This window comes from Heterodontus francisci, chromosome 18, assembly GCF_036365525.1.
Source record: "Heterodontus francisci isolate sHetFra1 chromosome 18, sHetFra1.hap1, whole genome shotgun sequence".
NCBI lineage: Eukaryota > Metazoa > Chordata > Chondrichthyes > Heterodontiformes > Heterodontidae > Heterodontus > Heterodontus francisci.
The window spans coordinates 58,699,065-58,719,865 of record NC_090388.1 but is presented as its reverse complement, the minus strand read 5'-3'; the positions used below and the strand labels follow the sequence as shown (position 1 = coordinate 58,719,865).

The following is a 20,801-nucleotide window of genomic DNA, read 5'->3' as shown; positions in this document are numbered from 1 at the left end:
ATTCTGTACCCTTGCCACCAATTCCATCCTCCTTCCGAGCCATTGTCTCGGGCTGAACCTTAGGATTCCAATCTTGATTCAATGTTGCTGATGTTGCAGATCAGAACATTACATTCTTTAAAAGAATACCCAATTTAGTCACTCTTCAACGAGTGAGAGAGCTGTGAAAGGGCCAAGTCATGCCACCTACCCCACAACTGGAAATATTTTGAAGTTGTCCTGTAGAGAACAGACACATTTTGAGAATGTAAAAGCGTAAGTATGCATCATGCCAGACCTATATGGTTGCACCCAAAATGGGATGAACATAAAGCATGGTGGAAGTTGATGAGCTCCCTAAAAAAGTATGAAGTAGAATCAAGGCATTAGATTGCCTATAACATTGTCTCCCCAGGGTATGAATCCATTAACTATTACTGGACCATAACTCATATGAAGGGCTGAATTTTATTAGTGTGTCGCATATCGCGGCGGTTTGCTTTGAGCTCAGCGGCCTTCCGGTACGGAAGTGCCGTGGCTGAGCCCCTGCGATATTTTGAGCAGGGGCTCATTAACATAGCGGCAACGCGCAGCCTGCCCCCCTCTTCCATACAACATGGGGGGCGGGGCATCCAGTGCCGTGCTGGACGCTGACACAGCTGATGGTCATGTGCTGGGGCCCTATTTAAAGGGCAGCCAGCACATCAGCTCTGCCTGCACCTACAGAAGACACAGAACCAAGCAACAGTTCCACTGCAGTGATCACTCCATTACTTCCAAGATAACTTTACCTGCATGGGGACAGAGAGGTGTGGCAGGGTGGCACCACGGTTCAGTGATGCTTCCATGACCGCTCTCCTCCAGGCTGTGCGGGCAAGGTGGGAGATCCTCTTCCCTCTTGATGGCAGGAAGAGACCCTTCCGCCTGACCAAGGCAGCCTGGCTGGAGGTGGCAAAGGAGGTCAGTAGCTGTGGGGCCATCTGCTACGACTGGGTGTAGTGCGTAAAAGGATGAACAACCTGCTAAGAACCGCAAAAGTAAGCGCCAATTCACATCGGGGCTCCATTCAAACTGGGTGTATCCACACAGTGTGGCACATGTGTGACACTGCCATGCCGAAGAGAGGGAGGTTGGGCAGGGAGTAAAGAAGTGACATGAATGGTGCAATGTATGATAGAACATACCCTTGTCTGGTGCTCAGAGAATGGCACCTAGGTGAGTGGCTCACTCAGTAGTGCACACCGAGCACCCCCCACCTTTGTGGCCAGCACCCCTCTTTTGACATGTGTCGTGCTGTTGAAATGCCATCCGTAATATCTGTCTCCTTGCTCCTCTAGGCGAAGAGGGCCAACAATTCGAGGGAGGCTACCCGCATCAGTGGAAGCACACCAGAAATGCAAAGGCTCACAGATGCTGAGGAGGAGGCCCTGGAGTTAGCAGCAAGCCAGTCGCTGAGCTCATTTGGTCAATTGGACATCGGGGTCCATGGTGAACAAACTTCCAATTGATAGGAACGATGATCAATGTGGAATTTCGGTTCTGTGATACAATGCTGTTCTAATTGTGAAATGTTCTACACCAAGACTGACAATGTCCTCTTCCCATTGTGTCTTCCAGGTGCAAGCTAAGAGCCAACCCCAGCTGCACGGGTGGCCTCCCACACCTCGGAGGAAGAGCCATACTCCGAGGAAGCAGCGTTCCATGACATTAATGCACCTTCCACCAGCGCAGATACAGCCACCTCGGTGGGTATCCGTTGGGCTTTAAAGTGTGGGTCACAATCTGGTGAGAGCACTACACATGCCCCTGAGCAGTTGACTGAGGCTGAGACAGCCGAGGTCCCTGACAGTCGGAGGACTGTGAGTGGCCAGGCTCATGCTGAGACCCAGGCTAATGATGACCCTCTGATGTTAACAGCACAAGGCATGCTGGAGCTGATGAATAAGTGCAGGTGGAGATGCCACAGGCCATGCGCAGCTTTGAGTGGACGATGGGGGAGTCCATCCAGGCCATGAGAGCTGCCATGTCCCAGGCAATTGAGCACATGGCTTCATCCATTGAGGTGGCGGCAGCCCTTGTGGTGAGTCAGAATCAATTAATACGCACTGACCTGCAATTCCTCGCCGCTGTCCCTGTCCCTAGTCCTTCCTGGGAGAGCAGAGGGGTTCAAACGAGTCCTGAGATGGAGGAGGCGAGCCAGCGCACCATTCCTGGGGTCCCTCCACAGGGTGATTCCAATGTGGTAGCGGCCCCTCCGCCCTTCCGCCTGTGAGTCAAGCTCCAACAGCTGCGACAGCTGAGGAGAATTCTGCACTGATGCAGGTTTCCCCCAGCCAACTGGGGCCCTCTAGGCCTCATGCGCACAGAGGACAACCGCCAAAGTCATCCACAGTCAAAGGGCAATCAGATAAGAAGCCTTTCTCCGGTCAGGCTGCTAGTGCTGAGGTAGCACCAATAAGGGGCACTCGCAAGCGTTTAAAGAAAACACATTAACACAAAAGGGAATGCACGGGTGTCAAAGCATTGTAAATACATTTGTCACTAAATGTTCTTCACCAACATGTGTGCCCTTTTTTCTGTGTGAATGATGTGTGCCAGCATTTTCCCTAATATCTCATCCCTTGTCATCGTTGGCTTTTCAGGAATGCCAATGTATGCAATACCATCATTGCCATGCCACTGTTACTCATGTGCGTCTTCATGGATGCAGTGACATGGACGTTGGCTCAGTCTGTTGCTGCCTCTAATAGTTTAGACAAAGATGTTGCAGATGTGGACTGCTGCATAGCAGGTGAGCGAGGGTGCTATGTGGCTTGCAGGGCTCATGTCGCTTCCTATGAAGTGGAGAGCCTTTGTCTGATAAGCCACTGCCGCGCATCCCTAGCTTGCTGCCCGCCCTTCAAGCGGAGCCCAGGTGCCATCTGCTCTCCCATGCACCTTTCCTGTTGTAAGTCCTCAGCGTCCTCATAGTCCGAGGAGGGATCCTGCTGATGTCTCTCCTCATCATGCCTGGCCTGATCCCTATTGGGTGCGTAAAGGATCTGCCCTTTGTGCCTCATTGTACAGGGCACCACCCGATCTATCCAGGCAGTGGGAGTGCATTTTCAGCATGCAGATTGCCTGCTCAGTGGCGGCTCTTGTAGCTCTGTGGCTGGCGTTGTATCTCTCCTCTGCAGCAGTGTTGGGGTCTCTCTCTGGTGTCAGGAGCCATACCTGCAAAGGGTATCCCTTGTCTCCAAGAAGCCACACCTCCATCTGAGCCACTTCAGTGGCAAGTGGGACTGGCGCAGGATACAGGCGTCATGGTATCTGCCTGAGCAACAGGTAACAGACGAATCCCTTAATGATAAAGTCTGCAGCTGGTAGCCTGGCGGGAGGCCTGATGGTCACGTGGGTGCAGTGTATGTCCCCTTGCACCTTTGGTTATCTGGCGATGGTGCCGAAACTGATGGCCCTCTGGGTCTGGCTGTTAGGGTCCTTCCTGAAGTGTACATACTCACTGGCCCTCCAGTACAGGGCATTGGTGACCTCCCTGATGTTGCGGTGGACTGCTGACTGCGTGACCCCACAGAGGTGTCCAGTGTGCCCCTTAAATGCTGCATAGGCATAAAGGTTAAGAGGCGTTGCCACTATGAGGAATACAGGCATAGAATGTTCACCGAAGCCAATGGTCTGCAGGTCATCGTTGAACAGGGCAGAGATGTGTCACCACCTTTCTCTGCATGCACAGTTGCCTCTGACACTGGTGCTCTGACTTTCGCTTGTATGTCATGTAGGACCTGTAGATGCTTGGCATTCTATAGTGGCAAGATCCGCTTGGGGGCTGCTGCTCATGAAAAAGGGCCTCTACGTGGGCTGCACCTGCCTGTTGGCTTTGCCTGCGGCGCTTATGGATCCTCAGAAGAAGCAGATCACACAATCTTGGAGGAGCCATATCCATTTCCATGTGATAAATAAAGTTATATCCTTCATTCATTTGAAGGTTCCTAACAGGGCAGGCATTGGTGTTGATGGTTACATCAGGTGCTTTCTTGGATCAGCTATGTGGCGTGGCATGGCATTGCCCATCTTAGCTCACACTCAGAGTGACCCAGCATGACCACATAAAGATCCTACCAGCTTCATCGATTGCCCCACCATCCAGATAACTTTATGCTCCTTCCCTTTCTGGCACCCTCCCCACACACAGGGTGACTAGAGTGCAATTGCTCCTTCATACACACAAACAAGCAATGGCGAAGAGCACACACCGTTTACAGAGCGAGGGTACACAATACCTCCCTTCATGCCTGCAGAGCTTTCCCTCCAGTAATCCCAGACACCTCCATCTCCCTTTCAGAGTGCAGAATTGAGACCCCGCTCATCCCAGACCCTCTCCCACCTCCCTTTCAGAGTGCAGAGCTGAGACCCCGATTATCCTAGACCCTCTCCCACCTCCCTTTCAGAGTGCAGAGCTGAGACCCCTCTCATCCCAGACCCTCTCCCACCTCCCTTTCAGAGTGCAGAGCTGAGACCCCTCTCATCCCAGACCCTCTCCCACCTCCCTTTCAGAGTGCTGAGCTGAGACCCCGCTCATCCCAGACCCTCTCCCACCTCCCTTTCAGAGTGCAGAGCTGAGACCCCTCTCATCCCAGACCCTCTCCCACCTCCCTTTCAGAGTGCAGAGCTGAGACCCCTCTCATCCCAGACCCTCTCCCACCTCCCTTTCAGAGTGCAGAGCTGAGACCCCGATTATCCTAGACCCTCTCCCACCTCCCTTTCAGAGTGCAGAGCTGAGACCCCTCTCATCCCAGACCCTCTCCCACCTCCCTTTCAGAGTGCAGAGTTGAGACCCCTCTCATCCCAGACCCTCTCCCACCTCCCTTTCAGAGTGCAGAGCTGAGACCCCTCTCATCCCAGACCCTCTCCCACCTCCCTTTCAGAGTGCAGAGCTGAGACCCCGATTATCCTAGACCCTCTCCCACCTCCCTTTCAGAGTGCAGAGCTGAGACCCCTCTCATCCCAGACCCTCTCCCACCTCCCTTTCAGAGTGCAGAGCTGAGACCCCGATTATCCTAGACCCTCTCCCACCTCCCTTTCAGAGTGCTGAGCTGAGACCCCTCTCATCCCAGACCCTCTCCCACCTCCCTTTCAGAGTGCAGAGCTGAGACCCCTCTCATCCCAGACCCTCTCCCACCTCCCTTTCAGAGTGCAGAGCTGAGACCCCTCTCATCCCAGACCCTCTCCCACCTCCCTTTCAGAGTGCAGAGCTGAGACCCCTCTCATCCCAGACCCTCTCCCACCTCCCTTTCAGAGTGCAGAGCTGAGACCCCTCTCATCCCAGACCCTCTCCCACCTCCCTTTCAGAGTGCAGAGTTGAGACCCCTCTCATCCCAGACCCTCTCCCACCTCCCTTTCAGAGTGCAGAGCTGAGACCCCGCTCATCCCAGACCCTCTCCCACCTCCCTTTCAGAGTGCAGAGCTGAGACCCGGATCATCCCAGACTTATTTGCAGTGTTGTTCTGTCTGGGTTTCATATTCATGAATGGGACAGCACGTGACAGCCGCCCATTCAGCGAAAAATGCAGAAGTGTAAAGCGACAGGTGGCGGGATGCATAATCAGGAAAGGCAAGTAGCACTTTACATATGGTAATTGAGGTGCCGGAAAAATGTGGCGGGGCCTTCTCGGCGCGGGGGTCAAGGCAGGCCTCTCCCAGCAGAATTTTACGGGCTCCCCCGCCACGACCCCCGATGCCAAAGGACTGGTAAAATTCAGTAAGAACAATCTAAAATTAATCCGGAATTGTGAAGTGCCATCCTACCCTTAGGAGTAAGGGGCACATGGAGGGCGACTTCGTCTGTGTGGGATGTAGTTAAAGTGTGAAGCTGGGAATTTGGTTCACGTGGGAATTTGGTGCAGAAGGGGAAAGAAGAATTGATGTGTGACGTTCCAGCAAAGAATGTAAGTGATTGGTTGGTGAACATTTTCTCTTTTGCTCTTATCTAAACTAAGGAATTTTAATTGTGGTCGGTATAACATTAATTGATATAATAAGAATAAAAATCTTCTGAGATTCAGGTAATTTATCAGTAAGGTTTTATTAGTAGTAGTAAGGTTTTTACCAGCAGGAGTAAAGTTTATTAGTAGTGGGGCTTAGTAGTAGTGGGGTTTATTAATTGTAAATTAATTAAGAAAAATAAATTAACACATAATAAAGATGGCAGGGCAGGTGATGTGTTGTGGCTGCAGTATGTGGGAGCCGGTGGATGCCAGCGTGATTCATGGCAATCGCGTCTGCCTTAAGTGTCTGCGGCTCAAGGAGCTTCAGCTCAGAGACAATGAGATGGAGACTGAGCTACAGACACTGCAATGCATCAGAGAGGGGGAAAGTTACCTGGACACCTTGTTCCAGAAGGCAGTCACACCCCTTAGGATAGGGTCTTCTGATTTGGTCAGTAGTCAGGGACAGGCGGGTGTGAGTGCAAGTGAGGCAGGTAAGGGGATCGAGAAGGCAGAAGTGGAGGAGTCTCAGCCCTTGCAATTATCCAACAGGTTTGAGGTTCTTTCAACTTGTATGGATGAGAGCGAGGGCTGCAGGGTGGCACCGTGGTACAGGAAGCCATTCAAGCAAGCGGAGTAAATAGGAATGTAGTTGTAGTGGAGACGGTATAGTCAGGGGGATAGACACTATTCTATGTGGCCAAGAGCGAGAGTCCAGAAGGCTGTGTTGCCTGCCCGGTGCCAGGGTTCAGGACATCTGCTCAGGGCTGAAGAGGAACTTGCAGTGGGAGGGAGAGAATCCAGTTGTCGTGGTCCACATGGGTACCAATGACATAGATAGGACTGGGAAAGAGGTTCCGCATAGACAGTGTGAGCAGCTAGGGGCTAAATTAAAAAGCGGAACCTCAAAGGTAATAATTTCTGGGTTATTACCTGAGCCAAGAGCAAATTGGTGTAGGGTTAATAAGATTAGAGAGTTAAATGCGTGGCTCAAAGATTGGTGTGGGAGAAATGGGTTTCAATTCATGGGACACTGACACCAATACTGAGGAAAGTGGGAGCTGTACCGTTGGGACGGTCTTCACCTGAACCGTGCTGGGACCAGTGTTCTGGCGAGTCATATAACTAGGGCGGTAGAGCGGGCCTTAAACTAAATTGTGGGGTGAGGGAAGATGTGATAATTTAAAGAGAGAGGAGAAGGCTAGAGAATAAGATAGCAATAAGGATAATGACAATCAGCATGTGACAGGAAGGGACAGAGCGTACAAACCTAAGAGTGGCAGATAAAGCTAGAGGTTGTGAACTAACAGCGGGGGGTGAGGGTTCTGATGAGGGGAGATTTAGAAGTCCGAAGAGAAATGTTAAGGCATCAGAACAGTATAGCATTGTGGGTATAAAGAGAAGCAGAATGGGACAGGAAGGGACTGAGAGTTTAACAAAAATTGTACATCAGCGAATAAGGTCATTGCAGGGAATAGAAGTAAAAAAAATTAAATTTAAGGTTCTCTATCCAAATGTGTGAAGCATCTGCAATAAAGCACAACAGCACAACTAGAGGTAAATGATTTAGATTTAATCGCCATTACAGAGATATGGTTACATAGTGATCAAGGTTGGGAAATAAGTAAAGCTGACAGGTACTGGGAGCAGGAACAACAGTTTCCCAATTTCTGGAAAATTCAGGGTTTTCACATGGGCTTTTTAAAAAAAAGTTGGAACTTGCCAGAAAACCCTGAATCTGTCTGAAATTCAGAAACCATTGTTCCCGCTCCCAGCACCTGTCAGCTGTGAAACTGACTTGTGATTTTTTTTAAAAAAGCCGGTCCGGAAGAAGAAGCCAATGAGAAATTTCTCATCTCTGAAATATACACGCGGGCCCGATGGAAACCTTTGGTGGGCTGGATCCGGGCCCACGGGCCGTATGTTGGACAACCCTTTGTAGAATGTGTTCGGACAGTTTCTTGGCCAACATGCCATTTGGCTTCCTAATTGCTGCAAATGGTGTCATCTGATGCAGGAGCAGGTGCTGGCACCATCTTTAAAAGGCTGCCAGCCCTGCATTCCTCTCCGTGTTCTTTTAGCATCAGGTTCCTGAGTCTTCAAAACGTTACTTTATCTGCAAGCAGCCCCACGGGCATCATTATAATAATGACAGATGGACGATCAAGGGTGCCCCATGCTTCATTGATGCCTCCCTGCTTATTCTCCTCCAGGCTGCAAGGGAAAGGCGGGCGGTCTTTTTCCCCAGAGATGGCAAGAAGAGGTCCCTCGCCTGACCAAGCAAGCCTGGATGGAGATCGCAGAGGAGGCTAGCAGCCGTGGGATTACCCAATGAGTCTGGGTCCAGTGTCGGAAGAGGGTCAATGACCTCCTGAGTTCAGAAAAGGTAAGTGGCTGCATATGTGAATCAAATCTCTCTCGTTAGTACCTCAGAGCCATGACAGGGTGAGTCCATATGCCAGACAAAGCACCCCCAGGTGTCGATGAAGTGTCCACGTTGGTACAACCATGATGTTGACATTTGGCAATGTTCAATATCTGCATCCTTGCTCTTTCAGAAGAGGGCCCACAACAGTAGGGAGGCGACCAGGACCGGAGGCAGGTACCCAACCTGAGGCCTCTGTCGCAAGCCAAAAGGAGGCGCTGGAGATAGCTGAGAGCCAAGGAGCACGTGTCTGTGGAGCTTGGGGTCCCAGTTGAAGAGAGTGATTATTGCCAAACACAGAATGATTCGCAATCACATCTCCTATGTAGATGCTATGCTGTCATCATTGCAACATGTGTACCATAACATCTAAATACCTGTCCTTCACATTGTATCTTGCAGAGCAAAGCTCACAATTCCGCCAGAGACCGAGGGAACGACGTGCACCTCTGAGGAAGAGATACACTCAGAGGATGCACCATCCCATGACACTCCTGCACCTTCCACTGGCGCAGATATTGCAGCTAGTGAGTCCAGCTCCAGCAGCCTCAATGCCTGAGGATAGCCCTGCACTGGTGCAGGAGGCCCTCAGGAAGCCGGGGCCATCCAGACCTCAGGCGCCCGAGGACGACGGCTGAAGTCATCCCAGGCCAAGGGGCAGCTTGATAGCAGCCTGCCTCCAGCCCAGCTGCTGTCGCAGAGGTCACACCTTGAAGGAGCACCCACAAACGTATTAAAAAGACACCTTGACACGTGGGTATTCATGGGTGAGACAGATATGTCATGTGTACTTTAATTAAATGTGTTGTCCTGCCAATCATCAGCCTTTATTGTCTGAATAACATGCCACCGTGGATTTATCATGTGTCTTTTCATTACATCATAAGCCTGACAGTACTACCAATGTAAGCAATAACATCATTGCCATGCCAATATGCACGATGTGACACTGCACGGATGAAGTCACATGGACAATGGCTCAGTTAGCTGCTGCTAGTCATGCTGGAGAGATGAATGTTACAGAGGCAAAAGTCTTCACACGACATGCATGATGATGGGTTGTGTTCTGAGAAATATTTGTTAAACTTCAGGAATTCTGGAAGCATTCAATTATCTTTGCCTTGCCTCCCTTGCTCGCTGCTCTCCATGTCGGCCCTCCATCACTGCTCTCTGTGCTCCCATGCATGGTTGTTCTTGGTTGCCCTCTGTGTCCTCATCGTCGGAGGATGTATTCTGCTCCCTTACCTCTTCATCCTATAAGGCCTCCCCACTCTGTACTGCGATGTTGTGCAGAATGCAGCAGACTACAACGATGCGCCCAACCCTGTCTGGTGCGTACTGTAGGACTCCACCAGATTTATCGAAGCAGTGGAGCTGCATCTTCAGCATATCGATGGCCTGCTCGATGGTCGCTCGGGTGTAGCCACGGCAGGCGTTGTAGCGCTCTTCTACATCATTGCTGGGGTTCTTTAGTGATGTCAGAAGCCATATCATCAAGGAACCACCCCTGAAGGTGAGTGGGGGAGTGAAAAGCAGCAGCACCTGGGACTGGTGTGGTATGAACGAGTCATGGCAACTGCCCGGGAAGTGAGCACACACTTGCAGGAAGCGCTTTCTGTGGTCGCACACTAGTTGGATGTTGATAGAATGAAAGGCCTTTCTGTTTATGAAGGCGGCTGGTCTGTGGGAACTTGATGGTCACATGCGTACAGGCAATGACGCCTTGCACCTGTGGGAATCACATAATGACCCCAAACCAACGGCTCTCTTGGCCTGAAGTGGACATAGTCGCCGGCCTTCCTGTACAAAGCATCAGTGACCTACTTGATGCAGCAGTGCACAGCAGACTGAGAGACCCCACACATGTCGTCAGTAGATCCCTGGAATGATCCAGAAGTGTAGATGTTTAGGGCCACCGTAACTTTCAGGGGCACAGGCATAGAATGACCAACAAAGCCTATTGGTTGTAGGGCTTTACTCAGCAGAGCACATAATTGTGTGACCTCTGTGGTTCACCACAGTCATCTCTGACACTGGAGCTCAGACATTTGGAGGTAAGTCATCCAAGTCCGATAGACTCACTGGTGTATCTGGGCTACTCTTTGCATTGGTGGCTGCTGCTGCTCACTTCTGGGATCTTCCCCCTGGGCTGCACCTACCTCTTTTAGCCCACCTCAGGCAGAGATGTCTCATCACAATAAGGGGATCCAGGAAGACAGAGTGGATCATACCCATCTCTATGTTCCTGGTAATTTTGGGTTCCTTCAAAAGGTCAATTACACCTATCTGGGCTGAAACTTGTGTTTCCTGCTTCAGCAGTATTCCAGCATGAGTTCTATGGTACGGCATGACATTGCCCACACAAACTTTAAATAAGCATGAGCCAACATGACCATCGTTATATCATTTGAGTTGCCTGCACTGGACCACCGACAACAGCAACCTATACAGTTTCCCAGATGTGCCCCCCTCCAAGCAGTGTATCTACTTGCAGAGTTGCCCTTTTCTCCATCACCCGCCCCCCCCCGCCCACCGCCCCCCAACCAACAGTGCATGAATGCAGAGTGGCCCCTGTCCCCCCAACCTTATTGATAAGCGAATGCATACTTGACCCCTTCCCCCCACTTTAATGATAAACAAATGCAGATTTGACCCCTTCCCCCCCAACAATGGTGCATGAATGCAGACGTGCCCTCCCCTTATCCATGCACAAATGCAGACTGGCCCCCATCCCGCTCCTTTATCCATACATGAATGCAGAGTGGCACCCATTCCCCTCCCTTATCCATACACAAATGCAGCATGGCCCCCATCCCCCTCCATTAACCATACACAAATGCAGAGTGGCCCCCATCCCCCTCCTTTATCCATACACAAATGCGGCATGGCCCCCATCCCCGTCCCTTATCCAGACACGAATGCAGAGTGGCCCCCATCCTCCTCCCTTATCCATACACAAATACAGAGTGGCCCCCATTCCCCTCCCTTTTCCATACACGAATGCAGAGTGGCCCCCATCCCCCTCCCTTATCCATCCACAAATGCAGCGTGGCCCCCATCCCCCTCCCTTATCCATACACGAATGCAGAGTGGCCCCCATCCCCCTCCTTTATCCATACACGAATGCAGAGTGGCCCCCATCCCCCTCCCTTATCCATACACAAATGCAGCATGGCCCCCATCCCCCTCCATTATCCATACACAAATGCGGCACGGCCCCCATTCCCCTCCCTTATCCATACACAAATGCAGCGTGGCCCCCATCCCCCTCCCTTATCCATACACGAATGTAGAGTGGCCCCCATCTCTGTCCTTTATCCATACACAAATGCGGCATGGCCCCCATTCCCCTCCCTTATCCATACACAAATGCAGCATGGCCCCCATCCCCCTCCCTTATCCATACACGAATGCAGAGTGGCCCCCATTCCCCTCCCTTATCCAGACACGAATGCAGAGGGGCCCCCATCCCCCTCCCTTATCCATACAGAAATGCGGCATGGCCCCCATCCCCCTCCCTTATCCATACACGACTGCAGAGTGGCCACCATCCCCCTCCCTTATCCATACAGAAATGCGGCATGGCCCCCATTCCCCTCCCTGATCCATACACGAATGCAGAATGGCCACCATCCCCCTCCCTTATCCATACACGAATACAGGGTGGCCCCCATCCCCCTCCCTTATCCATACACGAATGCAAAGTGGCCCCCATCCCCCTCCCTTATCCATACAGAAATGCGGCATGGCCCCCATTCCCCTCCCTTATCCATACACGAATGCAGAGTGGCCCCCATCCCCCTCCCTTATCCATACACGAATGCAGAGTGGCCCCCATCCCCCTCCCTTATCCATACACGAATGCAGAGTGGCCCCCATCCCCCTCCCTTATCCATACACGAATGCAGAGTGGCCCTCATCCCACTCCCTTATCCATACGCAAATGCAGCGTGGCCCCCATCCCCCTCCTTTATCCATACACGAATGCAGAGTGGCCCCCATCCCCCTCCCTTATCCATACACAAATGCAGCATGGCCCCCATCCCCCTCCGTTATCCATACACAAATGCAGAGTGGCGCACATTCCCCTCCCTTATCCATACACGAATGCAGAGTGGCCCCATCCCCCTCCCTTATCCATACACAAATGCGGCATGGCCCCCATTCCCCTCCCTTATCCATTCATGAATACAGAGTGGCCCCCATCCCCCTCCCTTATCCATACAGAAATGCAGAGTGGCCCCCATACCCCTCCCATATCCATACAGGAATGCAGAGTGGCCCCCATCCCCCTCCCTTATCCATACACGAATGCAGAGTGGCCCCCATCCCCCTCCCTTATCCATACACGAATACAGAGTGGCCCCCATCCCCCTCCTTTATCCATACATGAATGCAGAGTGGCCCCCATCCCCCTCCCTTATCCATACACGAATGCAGAGTGGCCCCTATCCCCTCCCTTATCCATACACGAATGCAGAGTGGCCCCCATCCCCCTCCTTTATCCATACACGAATGCAGAGTGGCCCCATCCCCCTCCCTTATGCATACGCGAATGCAGAGTGGCCCCCATTCCCCTCCCTTATTCATACACAAACGCGGCATGGCCCCCATTCCCCTCCCTTATCCATACACGAATGCAGAGTGGCCCCCATCCCCCTCCTTTATCCATATACGAATGCAGAGTGGCCCCCATCCCCCTCCCTTATCCATACATGAATGCAGAGTGGCCCCCATCCCCCTCCCTTATCCATACACGAATGCAGAGTGGCCCCCATCCCCCTCCTTTATCCATACACGAATGCAGAGTGGCCCCCATCCCCCTCCCTTATCCATACAAAAATGCAGCATGGACCCCATCCCCCTCCCTTATACATACACGAATGCAGAGTGGCCCCCATCCCTCTCCCTTATCCATACACAAATGCGGCATGGCCCCCATTCCCCTCCCTTATCCATACACGAATGCAGAGTGGCCCCCATCCCCCTCCCTTATCCATACACGAATACAGAGTGGCCTCCATCCCCCTCCCTTATCCATACACGAATGCAGAGTGGCCCCCATCCCCCTCCCTTATCCATACACGAATACAGGGTGGCCCCCAACCCCTCCCTTATCCATACACGAATGCAGAGTGGCCCCCTTCCCCCTCCCTTATCCATACACGAATGCAGAGTGGCCCCCATCCCCCTCCTTTATCCATACATGAATGCAGAGTGACCCTATTCCCCCTCCCTTATCCATACACGAATGCAGAGTGGCCCCCATTCCCCTCCCTTATCCATACACAAATGCAGCGTGGCCCCCATCCCCCTACTTTATCCATACACGAGTGCAGAGTGGCCCCCATTCCCCTCCCTTATCCATACACGAATGCAGAGTGGCCCCCATCCCCCTCCCTTATCCATACAGAAATGCAGCATGGCCCCCATCCCCCTCCCTTATCCATACAGAAATGCGGCATGGCCCCCATTCCCCTCCCTTATCCATACACGAATGCAGAGTGGCCCCCACCCCCCTCCCTTATCCATACACGAATACAGAGTGGCCCCCATCCCCGTCCCTTATCCATACATGAATGCAGAGTGTCCCTCATCCCCCTCCCTTATCCATACACAAATACAGAGTGGCCCCCATCCCCCTCCCTTATCCATACAGAAATGCGGCATGGCCCCCATCCCCCTCCCTTATCCATACACAAATGCAGCATGGCCCCCATCACCCTCCGTTATCCATACACAAATGCGGCATGGCCCCCATCCCCCTCCCTTATCCATACACGAATACAGAGTGGCCCCCATCCCCCTCCCTTATCCATACATGAATGCAGAGTGGCCCCCATCCCCCTCCCTTATCCATACACGAATGCAGAGTGGCCCCCATCCCCCTCCTTTATCCATACACGAATGCAGCGTGGCCCCCATCCCCCTCCTTTATCCATACATGAATGCAGAGTGACCCTATTCCCCCTCCCTTATCCATACACGAATGCAGAGTGGCCCCCATTCCCCTCCCTTATCCATACACAAATGCAGCGTGGCCCCCATCCCCCTACTTTATCCATACACGAGTGCAGAGTGGCCCCCATTCCCCTCCCTTATCCATACACGAATGCAGAGTGGCCCCCATCCCCCTCCCTTATCCATACAGAAATGCAGCATGGCCCCCTTCCCCCTCCCTTATCCATACAGAAATGCGGCATGGCCCCCATTCCCCTCCCTTATCCATACACGAATGCAGAGTGGCCCCCATCCCCCTCCCTTATCCATACACGAATACAGAGTGGCCCCCATCCCCCTCCCTTATCCATACATGAATGCAGAGTGTCCCTCATCCCCCTCCCTTATCCATCCACAAATACAGAGTGGCCCCCATCCCCCTCCCTTATCCATACAGAAATGCGGCATGGCCCCCATCCCCCTCCCTTATCCATACAGAAATGCGGCATGGCCCCCATTCCCCTCCCTTATCCATCCACAAATGCAGCATGGCCCCCATCACCCTCCGTTATCCATACACAAATGCGGCATGGCCCCCATCCCCCTCCCTTATCCATACACAAATGCAGAGTGGCCCCCATCCCCCTCCCTTATCCAAACACGAATGCAGAGTGGCCCACATCCCTCTCCTTTATCCATACACAAATGCGGCATGGCCCCCATCCCCCACCCTTATCCATACAGAAATGCGGCATGGCCCCCATTCCCCTCCTTTATCCATACAGAAATGCGGCATGGCCCCCATCCCCCTCCCTTATGCATACAGAAATGCGGCATGGCCCCCATTCCCCTCCTTTATCCATACACGAATACAGAGTGGCCCCCATCCCCCTCCCTTATCCATACACAAATGCAGAGTGGCCCCCATCCCCCTCCCTTATCCATACAGGAATGCAGAGTGGCTCCCATCCCCCTCCCTTATCCATACACGAATACAGAGTGGCCCACATCCCCCTCCCTTTTCCATACACGAATGCAGAGTGGCTCCCATCCCCCTCCTTTATCCATACTTGAATGCAGAGTGGCCCTATTCCCCCTCCCTTATCCATACACGAATGCAGAGTGGCACCCATCCCCCTCCTTTATCCATACACGAATGCAGAGTGGCCCCCATCCCCCTCCCTTATCCATACACGAATGCAGAGTGGCCCCCATCCCCCTCCCTTATTCATACACAAATGCGGCATGGCCCCCATTCCCCCTCCCTGATCCATACACGAATGCAGAGTGGCCCCCATCCCCCTCCTTTATCCATACACGAATGCAGAGTGGCCCCCATCCCCTTCCCTTATCCATACACGAATGCAGAGTGGCCCCCATCCCCCTCCCTTATCCATACACGAATGCAGAGTGGCCCCCATCCCCCTCCTTTATCCATACACGAATGCAGAGTGGCCCCCATTCCCCACCCTTATCCATACACAAATGCAGCATGGACCCCATCCCCCTCCATTATCCATACATGAATGCAGAGTGGCCCTATTCCCCACCCCCTTATCCATACACGAATGCAGAGTGGCCCCCATCCCCCTCCTTTATCCAAACACGAATGCATAGTGACCCCCATCCCCCTCCCTTATCCATACACAAATGCGGCATGGCCCCCATCCCCCTCCCTTATCCATACACGAATGCAGAGTGGCCCCCATCCCCCTCCTTTATCCATACAGAAATGCGGCATGTCCCCCATCCCCCTCCCTTATCCATGCAGAAATGCGGCATGGCCCCCATTCCCCTCCCTTATCCATACACGAATGCAGAATGGCCACCATCCCCCTCCCTTATCCAAACACGCATACAGGGTGGCCCCCATCCCCCTCCCTTATCCATACACGAATGCAGAGTGGCCCCCATCCCCCTCCTTTATCCATACACGAATGCAGAGTGGCCCCCATCCCCCTCCTTTATCCATACACGAATACAGAGTGGCCCCCATCCCCCTCCCTTATCCATACACGAATGCAGAGTGGCCCCCATCCCCCTCCCTTATCCATACGGAAATGCGGCATGGCCCCCATTCCCCTCCCTTATCCATACCCGAATGCAGAGTGGCCCCCATTCCCCTCCCTTATCCATACACAAATGCAGCATGGCCCCCATCCCCCTCCCTTATCCATACAGAAATGCGGCATGGCCCCCATTCCCCTCCCTTATCCATACACGAATGCAGAGTGGCCCCCCTCCCCCTCCCTTATCCATACACGAATACAGAGTGGCCCCCATCCCCCTCCCTTATCCATACATGAATGCAGTGTGGCCCCCATCCCCCTCCCTTATCCATACATGAATGCAGAGTGTCCCCCATCCCCCTCCCTTATCCATACACAAATACAGAGTGGCCCCCATCCCCCTCCTTTCTCCATACATGAATGCAGAGTGGCCCTATTCCCCCTCCCTTATCCATACACGAATGCAGAGTGTCCCCCATCCCCCTCCTTTCTCCATACATGAATGCAGAGTGGCCCTATTCCCCCTCCTTTATCCATACACAAATGCAGAAGTGGCCCCCATCCCCCTCCCTTATCCATACACAAATGCAGCGTGGCCCCCACCCCCCTCCGTTATCCATACACAAATGCGGCATGGCTCCCATCCCCCTCCTTTATCCATACACAAATGCAGAGTGGCCCCCATCCCCCTCCCTTATCCATACACGAATGCAGAGTGGCCCCCATCCCTCTCCTTTATCCATACACAAATGCGGCATGGCCCCCATTCCCCTCCCTTATCCATACACAAATGCAGCATGGCCCCCATCCCCCTCCCTTATCCATACAGAAATGCGGCATGGCCCCCATTCCCCTCCTTTATCCATACACGAATACAGAGTGGCCCCCATCCCCCTCCCTTATCCATACCCGAATGCAGAGTGGCCCTATTCCCCCTCCCTTATCCATACACGAATGCAGCGTGGCCTCCATCCCCCTCCTTTATCCATACACAAATGCAGAAGTGGCCCCCATCCCCCTCCCTTATCCATACACAAATGCAGCATGGCCCCCATCCCCCTCCGTTATCCATACACAAATGCGGCATGGCCCCCATCCCCCTCCCTTATCCATACACAAATGCAGAGTGGCCCCCATCCCCCTCCCTTATCCATACACGAATGCAGAGTGGCCCCCATCCCTCTCCTTTATCCATACACAAATGCGGCATGGCCCCCATTCCCCTCCCTTATCCATCCACAAATGCAGCATGGCCCCCATCCCCCTCCCTTATCCATACAGAAATGCGGCATGGCCCCCATTCCCCTCCTTTATCCATACACGAATACAGAGTGGCCCCCATCCCCCTCCCTTATCCATACACAAATGCAGAGTGGCCCCCATCCCCCTCCCTTATCCATACAGAAATGCGGCATGGCCCCCATTCCCCTCTCTTATCCATACCCGAATGCAGAGTGGCCCCCATCCCCCTCCTTTATCCATACACGAATACAGAGTGGCCCCCATCCCCCTCCCTTATCCATACACGAATGCAGAGTGGCCCCCATCCCCCTCCTTATCCATACACGAATACAGAGTGGCCCACATCCCCCTCCCTTTTCCATACACGAATGCAGAGTGGCTCCCATCCCCCTCCTTTATCCATACTTGAATGCAGAGTGGCCCTATTCCCCCTCCCTTATCCATACACGAATGCAGAGTGGCCCCCATCCCCCTCCTTTATCCATACACGAATGCAGAGTGGCCCCCATCCCCCTCCCTTATCCATACACGAATGCAGAGTGGCCCCCATCCCCCTCCCTTATTCATACACAAATGCGGCATGGCCCCCATTCCCCTCCCTTATCCATACACGAATGCAGAGTGGCCCCCATCCCCTTCCTTTATCCATACACGAATGCAGAGTGGCCCCCATCCCCCTCCCTTATCCATACACGAATGCAGAGTGGCCCCCATCCCCCTCCCTTATCCATACACGAATGCAGAGTGGCCCCCATCCCCCTCCTTTATCCATACACGAATGCAGAGTGGCCCCCATTCCCCACCCTTATACATACACAAATGCAGCATGGACCCCATCCCCCTCCGTTATCCATACATGAATGCAGAGTGGCCCTATTCCCCCCCCCCCCCCTTATCCATACACGAATGCAGAGTGGCCCCCATCCCCCTCCCTTATCCATACACAAATGCGGCATGGCCCCCATCCCCCTCCCTTATCCATACACGAATGCAGAGTGGCCCCCATCCCCCTCCTTTATCCATACAGAAATGCAGCATGGCCCCCATCCCCCTCCCTTATCCATACAGAAGTGCGGCATGGCCCCCATTCCCCTCCCTTATCCATACACGAATGCAGAATGGCCACCATCCCCCTCCCTTATCCATACACGCATACAGGGTGACCCCCATCCCCCTCCCTTATACATACACGAATGCAGAGTGGCCCCCATCCCCCTCCCTTATCCATACACGAATGCAGAGTGGCCCCTGTCCCCCTCCCTTATCCATACACGAATGCAGAGTGGCCCCCATCCCACTCCCTTATCCATACACAAATGCAGCGTGGCCCCCATCCCCCTCCTTTATCCATACACGAATGCAGAGTGGCCCCCATCCCCCTCCTTTATTCATACACGAATGCAGAGTGGCCCCCATCCCCCTCCCTTATCCATACACAAATGCAGCGTGGCCCCCATCCCCCTCCTTTATCCATACACGAATGCAGGTTGGCCCCCATCCCCCTCCTTTATTCATACACGAATGCAGCATGGACCCCATCCCCCTCCGTTATCCATACACAAATGCAGCATGGCCCCCATCCCCCTCCCTTTTCCATACACGAATGCAGAGTGGCCCTATTCCCCCTCCCTTATCCATACATGAGTCCAGAGTGGCCCCCATCCCCCTCCTTTATCCATACACGAATGCAGAGTGGCCCCCACCCCCCTCCCTTATCCATACACGAATGCAGCATGGCCCCCATCCCCCTCCGTTATCCATATACTAATGCGGCATGGCCCCCATTCCCCTCCCTTATCCTTACACAAATGCAGCGTGGCCCCCATCCCCCTCCCTTATCCATACACGATTACAGAGTGGCCCCCATCCCCCTCCCTTATCCATGCACAAATGCGGCATGGCCCCCATTCCCCTCCCTTATCCATACACAAATGCAGCGTGGCCCCCATCCCCCTCCCTTATCCATACACGAATGCAGAGTGGCCCTCATCCCCCTCCTTTATCCATACGCAAATGCGGCATGGCCCCCATTCCCCTCCCTTATCCATACACAAATGCAGCGTGGCCCCCATCCCCCTCCCTTATCCATACAGAAATGCGGCATGGCCCCCATTCCCCTCCCTTATCCATACACGAATGCAGAGTGGCCCCCATCCCCCACCCTTATCCATACACAAATGCAGCATGGACCCCATCCCCCTCCCTTATCCATACACGAATGCAGCATGGCCCCCATTCCCCTCCCTTATCCATACACGAATGCAGCATGGCCCCCATTCCCCTCCCTTATCCATGCACAAATGCGGCATGGCCCCCATTCCCCTCCCTTATCCATACACAAATGCAGCATGGCCCCCATCCCCCTCCCTTATCCATACAGAAATGCGGCATGGCCCCCATTCCCCTCCCTTTTCCATACACGAATGCAGAGTGGCCCTATTCCCCCTCCCTTATCCATACATGAATCCAGAGTGGCCCCCATCCCCCTCTTTTATCCATACACGAATGCAGAGTGGCCCCCACCCCCCTCCCTTATCCATACACGAATGCAGCATGGCCCCCATCCCCCTCCCTTATCCATGCACAAATGCGGCATGGCCCCCATTCCCCTCCCTTATCCATACACAAATGCAGCGTGGCCCCCATCCCCCTCCCTTATCCATACAAGAATGCAGAGTGGCCCCCATCCCCCTCCCTTATCCATGCACGAATGCAGCGTGGCCCCCATCCCCCTCCCTTATCCATACACAAATGCAGCGTGGCCCCCATCCCCCTCCCTTATTCATACATGAATGCAGAGTTCCGACCTCCCCTCTCATATCTCAGTTTAACTTTAGTGGAAGTGTCTGAGTTCGCAACAAAAACCTAACCATTGCAGACACCAAGGACTCTCACCTCGGCGGTGCCAGCTTTTAAAGAATGGGAAAGTGAAGGCACCCGAGTGCTGCACATCGAACTCAAGATTGGGAACGGTTGGTAGGATCGCGGCGAATTACATTCAAATCAATGCAGAGAGGTACTTACCATATTTAAAGTAGGGTCCTGTCACAGAGTGGTGGAGATGCCGCCACAGAGTTCTGTCGCTCCCAGGAATATTGGAACTGGGAATCCTGGCGTCGGGTTCTGTGGCGGCCGCTATTGCTCTGATTCTCCGCCCCCCCACCTGCCCCCAGCACCACGAAACCCACTGTCGGGATGAGACAAGATCCGGCTCTACAAGTGATC

General features: G+C 53.3%; 1 long non-coding RNA gene across 3 annotated transcripts in view; it reads left to right on the top strand.

The window, feature by feature from the left end:
• The window catches only part of LOC137379659 (uncharacterized), a 53,745-nt gene extending 44,564 nt beyond the window's left edge, over positions 1-9,181 (top strand). For 2 of the 3 annotated variants that reach the window (XR_010976884.1, XR_010976881.1), the window contains 2 exons: positions 1,317-1,467; positions 1,597-2,490. This is a non-coding gene — a long non-coding RNA (uncharacterized lncRNA). Of the gene's footprint in view, positions 1-1,316; positions 1,468-1,596; positions 2,491-8,787 lie in introns of those variants that run through there. The other variant, XR_010976882.1, reaches the window with a different exon arrangement.
• The last annotated feature ends 11,620 nt before the right edge of the window (positions 9,182-20,801 follow it).